At 46.4% G+C, this 9,504-nt stretch overlaps 1 long non-coding RNA gene across 3 annotated transcripts; it reads right to left on the reverse strand.

The window, feature by feature from the left end:
- Positions 1 to 367: 367 nt before the first annotated feature.
- Positions 368 to 9,002, reverse strand: LOC129393998 (uncharacterized). Of its 3 annotated transcripts, XR_008621142.2 has the most exons (4): positions 8,172 to 9,002; positions 5,276 to 5,393; positions 2,288 to 2,487; positions 368 to 2,148 (listed from the first exon to the last, which is right to left on the reverse strand). It is a non-coding gene; the product is annotated as an uncharacterized LOC129393998 (long non-coding RNA). The 3 variants fall into 3 exon arrangements; XR_010110041.1 differs by lacking the exon at positions 5,276 to 5,393 and having other exon boundaries at positions 369 to 2,148; XR_010110040.1 differs by lacking the exon at positions 8,172 to 9,002 and having other exon boundaries at positions 369 to 2,148; positions 5,276 to 7,670.
- Positions 9,003 to 9,504: the final 502 nt, after the last annotated feature.

Consider the following 9,504-nt stretch of genomic DNA (forward strand, 5'->3'; position numbering starts at 1 on the left):
AATGTTCCCTGTTCATGTCAAGTGTCACCCATGTCCCCCCTTCTTTGATGACTGTATGGACTTTCCAAGGAAAATGTAATTGCTTTATCCTCTGGGCTCCCATAGCATTGTGTCCACACTGGCCATGGGGGGGAGGGGGTCCCATGGGATGGGGGCTCTCTCCTCTCAGCTGAGTGAACTCATCCCTGCGCTAATCTGGAACATAGTGGTGGCAAGTAAATGTCTGTTAAGTGAATGAATGGAATAAATTTTTAAAAAAAGAGTGAATGCACAGCATTATCTATAAACAACAACAGTTGTATCAGGAACGCTGATTTGGGGGTTATTTAGAAATGTGAGCAATTCCCAGGTACTCTCTCCCCCATCCTCCCTCTATGCCCAGCAGTATACTACTGTTTCTGTAGCTGAACCATGGGCCCTGCTCTGAGGCTTTGGGGCAAGGGTAGGTATTAGAGAAACTTGTGTGGATGAGAGCGATGAGGACTCAGTGGAGATGGGGAGCCTAGTGGAAGTATAGGTGTGGACAAAGACCTCTGTCCCTAAGAAATGTGGAGTTTCAGCCAGGTGTGGTGGCTCACACCTGTAATCCCAGCACTTTGGGAGGCCAAGGTGGGCAGATCACTTGAGGTAAGGAGTTCGAGACCAGCCTGTCCAACATGGCGAAACCCTGTCTCTACTAAAAAACACAAAAAACAGCTGGGCATGGTGGCACAAGCCTGTAGTCCCAGCTACTCGGGAGGCTAAGACAGGAGAATTGCTTGAACCTGGGAGGTGGAGGTTGCAGTGAGCCGAGATCCCTCCACTGCACTTCAGCCTGGGCCACAGAGCAAGACTCCATCTCAAAAGAAAAAAAAAAAAGAAAGAAAGAAATGTGGTGCTTTGAATCCCCTCCATGCTTTGTGACTGCGGTCATAGGATGTATTTCTCAGGGCCCCAGTAGGGAAGGACTCTCATTAAACCATCTCAATAAAGTTGGAGGGAAGGATTGATTCTATAGAACTCTCCACATTACAGACCTCAAAACTTCATTGGGAATATAAGACATAGTTTCTCAAGATCTGCCTTTTCTCTTCTTTCCTTATTTTCCTTTTTCTTTCTTCTTTCTCTTTCTTTCCTCCTCTTTCTCCTTTTTCTCTTTCTTCTTTCTTCTCTCTCTCCCTCTCTATCTCTCTCCCTCTCCCTTTCTCCCTATCTCTCTCCCTCTCCCTTTCTCCCTCTCTTTCTTCCTTAAATCCTACCCCCAGTACTCAATATTCCCAATAGCCTGACCCCAGCAACAGCAGCTCTGACTAGAGACCAGCTCTCCAGTTCTCACGAACAGGTACCCACATTATTAATGCAGGAGCTTCTCCAGCTGGGATCTCTCTAGTTAAATAAAACACAAATCCAGGCTTGGTAAAGAGAGATTTTATTTAAAAGATGTTGCAAGGGACAGAAGGGACTCTTGCAGTAGGGGGGACACTCTGGCCATCATAGCAGTCGGCAAGCAGGTCCGGGGTTAGGCAAAGAGGGTTCATCTTTCACAGGGAGGAATGAACAAAACTAGAAAGAATGGGGTGTAAGGATGTAGGGTGAAAGGGTGATATATTTGGACAATGGATCAGGGAGAGTCCGAGGTCAGCCTGCTGCAGGAGGAGCTACTAAGGAGGGGTGTGTGCTGGCTCAGGATGAGGATAGGACACAGGGCAGGGACATGGGGAGGGAGAAGAGCTGAACCAAAATCTGGTTAGCAAGAATGTTGTTCTGATTGACCAATGGGAACAAAACAGCTAATCAGTTATGAAGCAAAGAATTGGAATTTGGAAGGGCTGTGTGTTGGCTCATCATAAATGAGGGGACATCATGAGTCCTCTACGTCCTATAAGGAAGGGTATTTTTTGCAGTGGGCCATTCCCTAGAATGCAGATGGCTCCTTAACTTCACTGTTTTCCAGGATCACAGGGCTTGGGCAGAGCTCAACACAGTCTCCATCTGGCCAGTCAGGGGTTGCTCAGCTCCTGAGCCCAGGCCGCTCTGCTTCTTAGCTATTTTTGCCAGATGTTGCTATTGGCAAGTGCAACCCAATGACTGCAGATCCCGGGAGGTGTCACGAGGCCGCTGAATGCCTCGCCTCATGAGTCAAGGAACTTCTGCGGCCCCTTCCACTGCCTGCAAAGGAAGATTTTACAAGGATAAGAAAACACAGTGAGTTAGGGGGAACCACAACAGTGGTGATATTTTATTTACTTCTCAACATAGCCCAAGCTCCTTGATGTAAACAGTATTTTATTGCAGTGAGTGTGCATACCTGAAATTCATTGAGGGAAAGGATGTGGCACGTAGCACAGGCACAATCAGAGAAGGCAAGAGAGAATCCTGTCAGCAAAGAGCCGGAGGGGAGGAGAAGGGAAGGGGGTGCCCCTGCATCCACCATGTGCTCTGGCCTGTGCCAACAGATAGGGCACCTCAGGCAGGTCATCTGATCCTTCTGCAGCTCATTTTCCTCCTCTGCAAAGGGATAAACACAGCATGAACTTTATAGGGTAATTACGGGATTAAGTAAGTTACTATACGTGAAGTCTTTAAAACAGGGAGCCACTTCGCAGGCATTACGTAAGCACAGCCAGGAGCAGCAGACGCAGCAGTAGTAGTACTAGCTAGGAACTTCATATTAACGCTGCAAATCTCTGCAGAGGAGGTGCTTCCTGCACTTATTAGGAAGGACTGTAACTGGTCACATGTCTGCACCCACCTGAGACTGTGAACTCCATAAGAAACAGAGACCATGATGCTCTTATAAATGACTGCATCCCCGGAACATAGCACTGGCCCTGGAACATCACAGCCAATGAAAATGTGTGTTGAATGTACACTAGTGGGTAGGTAAATGGATGGACAGATGAATGAATAGAAGGAGGGCGAGCAGGAGGAAGGAAGGAAGGAGGGAAAAAGAAAGGGAGGGGGAGTTATACAAAGGGATGGATGGAAGCAGGTACAGCACAGAGGGAGAAGGACAGGGAGGAAGAGAAGGAGAAATACTAGAAGCCTCTCTATTTCTTAAATCATGTGGCAGGTAATGCTAGGGTTATTGCCTTTTATCGTGAAATATGTTTTGCAGAAGAGGAAAAAAGGGAGGTGTTTTATAATTGGATTTGACTAGTATTCTGACCTAATTTTTAGATGAAATATACCTGCTTTTTGCTGGGTAGCCAGGTGTTTAGACTCAGCACACAAGGCTTCCTGAGTCCTTCCTTCCTGTTCCCTTTCAGCCATAGTACCTTTGTTTCACCTACGTTGTCTTACGTGATAAGCTGTTTGATTGGCTGGCCTTGCATTTCAACTTGGCTTCTCATTGGCAGCTTGCAGTTTCCAGGGAAAGCTCAACAGAGTGGGATGAGGGGACAGCTTGTCTTTCATTTTCCCATAAATTCTTGCTTAATGGTTTCCAATAACATTTTCCTTCAGTGATTATTCTGTCACTCGTTCCTGAATGCAGTTTTCCACCACTGAATTGAAACTGTTTGCCTTTTCAATTGACAAATTATATCAGATAAATGCCACCCATTACTGCATAAACAATTAAGATCCTAGAAAGATTTGCTCAACTGCATTTTGTTTGTGACTGGTTTAGAATTTTCTGATTTTGTTTGTATATGGCAATCGCAGTCACCTTCCCTGCCCTGGGTTGCTTTTTCTCTCAACCATATATTTGCAAAAGGTTTGCTGGCCTTGCCTCCCCAGGATATGACCAAAAAATTGCAAGGAGTGGAGTGGGCCTGGGAGCATGCAGATAAGAATGCTGGACATGACCTTGGAAGTTCTCCAACCTCCCCAAGTTGAGTCTTTGTTTCTACATGTGAAAAATATGCACAGTGAACCCCAAGCCACCAGGGTGCCCGGAAGATTGGACTGAATCTTGCATTTAGAGAAAGCACTCAGGAAGCAGTGGGACTCAGTAAATGGACATTTAATCTGGATCTGAGTTGCACTACCTGCTTTTAGCAGCTGGAGAAGCACGCTGGAGCTGTCCACGGAATGCTCCGCTTTGCTAAGACAATCATCAAAAAAGGAAAGTGCAAAGCGGGTATCCATTCCATAAATCACCAGTTTGTCAACTCACTGTCCAGCCCTACAGTGATTGTTGGACAAAAACAAAAAGGTTCACAAAAGACTGCACATGCCTCAGAGAGCAGGGCAGTGTTAGCAGGGGAAGCTCAAGCTCCCAAAGTCCGAGCTTCACTAAGGGTGCTGTGAGTTGTCAATCACACATCCTGTTCCATATAGTTGTGGCGTATACCCTCCAGGAATTGCTAATTTTTTAAATTTGAAATGCAATAAAATCACTTAACAGTAAAACTGCACTGAAATAATTGCTTTCATTCATAAGGCATTTCAGTGTCTTGCAGGGCCTCATGTGCTCATTCATCAACGAGCCTCCGGCTTGTCACTGTGAAAATCAATTAACTCTGTACCAAAATGCTGTCATCACCACCATCAATAAACAAGCATTAGGTATCTACTGGGTCTGAAATGCTCCTAATAGGAACTATTATATTTTAATGAGAGAAGAGGATTTTTTAAGGCCCTGATAATATAATGCCAGATAACATATATCACAAATGATTTGGAACATTCTATATCATATGCGATTTTAAAAATATTTTTATCAGTATCCACCACACTGGTACAATTGATTTAGAATTGCTTATGATCTATCCATCTCTGCCACTATTCAGGACTGGAGTTGGGTAGGGTAGGGTGTGCTGGGATAGCAAGGTACAGCTCATTCATTCTCCCGTCGAACACACTGGCATTACTGTGGGCCTACTCAGAGCCAAGCACAAAAGGTTCAGGCCTGAGCAAACATGACGTGGTCCTTGCCCTCAAAGAGGCTTGAGACCAGCAAAAGAGCCACAGCACGACAGGTGACATTGTCACAGTGGTGTGAGCTCCAATGAGCGTCTCCAGGAGAGTGAGCCACAGAAGGCCTGGCCTGGTTGGTCATGATAAGAGTTAGTGACCTGGAAGGGTTGTATGGGCCCAGAGGGAGCAAAAAGGACCCAGGAAGGGAACACAGATCAGTGAGGGAACCCAGCAAAATTGGGGCTCAGAACAAAAGTGGGTGAAGGTGGCTGGGCACAGTGGCTCACACCTGTAATCCCAGCACTTTGGGAGGCCGAGGTGGGTGGATCATGAGGTCAGGAGTTCAGGACCAGCCTGGCCAACATGGTGAAACCCCATTTCTACTAAAGATACCAAAAAAAAAAAAAAATTAGCCAGGCATGGTGGCACAAACCTGTAATCCCAGCTACTCAGGAGGCTGAGGCAGGAGAATGTCTTGAACCTGGGAGGTGGAGGTGACAGTGAGCCGAGATTGTGCCAGTTCACTCCAGTCTGGGTAACAGGGTGAGACTCTGTCTCAAAACAAGAAATAAAAAACAGTAATTAAAAAAAAAAAAAAAACAGTGGTGAAGGTGAGGCGAGGCGAGGCAGGGTGCCCAAGGTGTGGGGCTAAAGGCCTGGCATGTGTGGGGTGGGAGGGGAAAGGGGATATGATCAGACCCTCTGGCAGCCTTTGGGGAGAGCAGACTGGGAAAAGAAAGAGCAGGTGCCCAAGCACTGTGTGCACACTCTACCAACAATGAGGCAGCATGGCCCCCCGAGGCCCTGGGGCCCAGGGAGAAGCGGGGTGGCTGACAGATACACAAGCAGCTGTGCAGCAAACTGAAGGAGGACAAAAGAAAACAAGGCAAAAGGAAATGATGGCAGCACATCATCCTGAAGCCCAACTTGACAGGTGGGTCCTGGTGCCGACTGGGCCATAGCAATCTCTTCCCCAGCATCAGTAAGAGGTGGCTCAGCCCAGCACATCCAAGGGCAGGGCACCCACACAAGGAAGCAGAGTTGAGCCTGCAGCAATGCCCCTCCCTTGTTGCCTAAGGATGCAAACTCCTGATGAGAGGCCAAGGATGATGTGGGAGGAGAACTACAGCCCAGAGGTAGGAGGAGGAGAGGGACACCAACCACCACATCTTTTCAAAAAGGAAGCACAAGTATATGTGGTGCGTCTGTAGGATCCTAAGGACAGCAGAGAACCCAGAAAACACAGGAACCCACTCCTCCGGATCCAAACCAAAGCCCTGATGCATGAAGCCTGGGTAATAGCACCCTGGCTGTGCAGAGGTGCAAGGAGCTTAGCAAACCTTACCACGCTAATGTCATTTTCCAGGTGGAACAAATGGACCCTGTTCTGCTCCCGGGCTCCTCTCTGGGTCCCTCTGAAAACTCTCTTTGAAAAAGTACCCCAGTTTCCAAGTCTGGAATCGGCACAAACACACCGGCATCCTAAATGGATCCAAATAGGAGTGTCTGGTTTCTAGTTCTTCCTCCAAATGGCAGCCCACATTTTCCTTCCTCCTGCCTATAGGTTGAAGTGTCACCAGGATACTGCACAGACAGGGACATCACTTCTAAAAACAGATGTGGGATCAAATAACATTCATGTAAGCCAAAAATCATTTTACTTTGTCTAGGCTGATAACTAATTCTACCTTACTTGGGTTATCAAAGTGGCGCCAGAGACAACCCACAGGAGTTCTAGTGTTTCTAAAGCTCAAGATCTGTGATAGCCAAAGAAAAACAAAAACAAAAAAACACCCAAATAAGCCCCAAGGAGGGAGGCAATTGTGTACCAGCTCCCATAGCTAGGCCTGCCACAACCTAAATGTCACTACCAGAAGGCTTGCTGTTTCACGGGAGTGCAAAATGCCCGGAGAATTTAGAGCTCCTCTGATCAATCTCTGGGGACAAATGTCCTCAGGCGAATTTCATGCTCATGTGAAACATTGAGTGAACCACTGTTTATTGCAAATCCAAGTTTTTTTTGGTCTGTTTGTTTTGAGATGGAGTTTCGCGTTTGTCCCCCAGGCTGGATCTCAGCTCACTGCAACCTCCATCTCCTGGGTTCAAGCGATTCTCCTGCCTCAGCCTTCTGAGTAGCTGGGATTACAGGCAAATGCCAACACGCCCAGCTAATTTTTGTATTTTTAGTAGAGACAGGGTTTCACCGTGTTGGACAGGTTGGTCTCGAACTCCTGACCTCAGGTTGTCCCCCTGCCTCAGCCTCCCAAAGTGCTGGGATTACAGGCGTGAGCCACCGTGCCTGGCCTTTCTTTTTTCAGAGAAAGGATCTCTGTCACCCAGGCTGAAGCACAGTGGTGTCATCATAGTGCATTGCAGCCTCAAACTCCTGGGCTCAACCCATCCTCCTGCCTCAGCCTCCCAAGTAGCTGGGACTACAGGTGCCACCAAGCTTGGCTAAATATTTTTTTATTTTTTTGTAGAGACGGGATCTCACTATGTTCCCCAAGCTAGTCTCAAACTCCTGGCCTCAATAAATCCTTCTGCTTTGGTATCCCAAAGGGCTGGGACAGTTTCCTTTTTTGTACCCAAGTTTGTGACACGAAACCTGGAGCCCACCACACGGGAGTCTCTGGCAAGTTGGCAAGCTCTGCAGACAGCTCCACATGAGGCACTCTTACTGCTGTAGTTATTGTTGGATGTGGGATCTTTGCATCAACACAAGCAAAAATGAAAGAGATGACAAGAGATGAGGGTCTGGATGGAAACTGAGAGGTGAAGCCGGCTGGGCTTCTGGGTCCCATGGGGACTTGGAGAACTTTTCTGTCTAGGTAAAGGATTGTAAACACATCAATCAGCGCTACTAGCTAAAGGTTTGTAAACGTACCAATCAGCACTCTGTAAAAACGGACCAATCAGCACTCTGTAAAATGGACCAATCAGTGGTCTGTAAAATGGACCAATCAGCAGGACGTGGGTGGGGCCAAATAAGGGAATAAAAGCTGGCCACCCACACCCTCAGCGATAACTCTGATGGGTCTTTTTCGTGATTGTGGGAGGTATGTTTTTTCTCTCTTCGCAATAAACGTTGCTGTTGCTGTGTCTAAGTCCACACTGCCTTACCCAGACGGTCTGTAGATCTCTTCCTGAAGTTAGGAAGAGCGTGAACCCAAACTCCCTGGGAGGAAAAAACAACTGAGGATGTGACGCCTTTAAGAGCTGTAACACTCACTGAAAAGGTCTGCAGCTTCATTCGTGACCTCAGTGAGATCGTGAACTCACTGGAGGGAACCAACTCAGGACACACTATTTTTAAGAGCTGTAACACTCACCGTGAAGGTGAAGGTCCGCAGCTCCACTTTGGAAGTCAGCGAAATTGAGAGCCCACCAGAAGGAACCAATTCTGGACGTAATGTGATGTATTTGTTGGCATATGTCCTAGTCAGTTGTGTTCCAAACTGTAATAATCAGAAAAACGTATAGGCATATTTTATTGTGGTAAAACCAGATAAAAATTAGTGTATTTTACTTTTAACTTGAAACAGTAATATGTGAATCTTAAGTTAACTATAGTTTGCTTTTTTTTTTTTTTTTTTTAAGCAACTTCCAGTAATTATTGAGGTTAATAGGAACTCAAACTAGTGTGCTACAACTTTGGTGTCCACATCTCTGTGCTACTGGCCTGTAGGACCTGATAATCCTTCTGAATCAGTGCGTGTAAAGTACAGGGGGCTGGCAACTCATTCCTTATAATCCCAGCACTTACAGGAGGCTGAGACAGAACCTTTTGAACCCAGGAGTTCAAGACCAACCTGGACAAGAGAGAGAGACCCTATTTCCATAAAAATTTAAAAATTAGCCAGGCATGGTGGTGCGCACCTGTGGTCCCAGCTACTGAGGTGGCTGAGGCAGGAGGGTGCTTGAACCTGGGAGGCTGAGGCAGTGAGCCGTGATTGTGCCATTGCACTCCAGCCTGGGTGACAGAGCGAGACCTTGTCTCAAAAACATAAAGCTTGAGAGTTGGAGGAATGAGGAAACTTCGTGTCTTCTGATTTCTGACACCCTTGATCTATGAGCAATATAGAAGCAGCCCTCCTGAAACCAAGACAGCCCGTTACTAGTATCCCTAGGAGTGAACAGCACTAGGATTTTGGAAGCCTGTGCTGAGAGCAAGCCCGGGGAATCCACCCAAGTGCCCATCAATGGTAGACTGGATACAGAAAATGTGGTACATATACACCATGGAATACGGTGCAGCGATGAAAATAACAAGATCATGCCTTTGGCAGGAACATGGGTGGAGCTGGAGGCCATTATCTTCAGCAAACTAATGCAGGAACAGAAAACCAAACACCACATGTTCTCACTTGTAAGTGGGAGCCGAATGATGAGAAAGAAGGTAGCAACGGACACTGGGACCTATTTGAGACTGGAAGATAGGAAGAGGAGGAGAAAAAATAACTATTGGGTACTAGGCTTAGTACCTGCATGATGAAATAATCTGTAGAAGCAACCGCTGTGACACGAGTTTATCTATATAACAAAGCTGCACATGCACCTCTGAACCTAAAAGTTAAAAACGAAAGAAAAAAGAAATACACAGACAATTAAAAATAATTTTTTTATTATATATTATTTTACATTTGTTATGGGTCTATATTTACA

Source organism: Pan paniscus, chromosome 16, assembly GCF_029289425.2.
Source record: "Pan paniscus chromosome 16, NHGRI_mPanPan1-v2.0_pri, whole genome shotgun sequence".
In the NCBI taxonomy this organism is placed as follows: domain Eukaryota; kingdom Metazoa; phylum Chordata; class Mammalia; order Primates; family Hominidae; genus Pan; species Pan paniscus.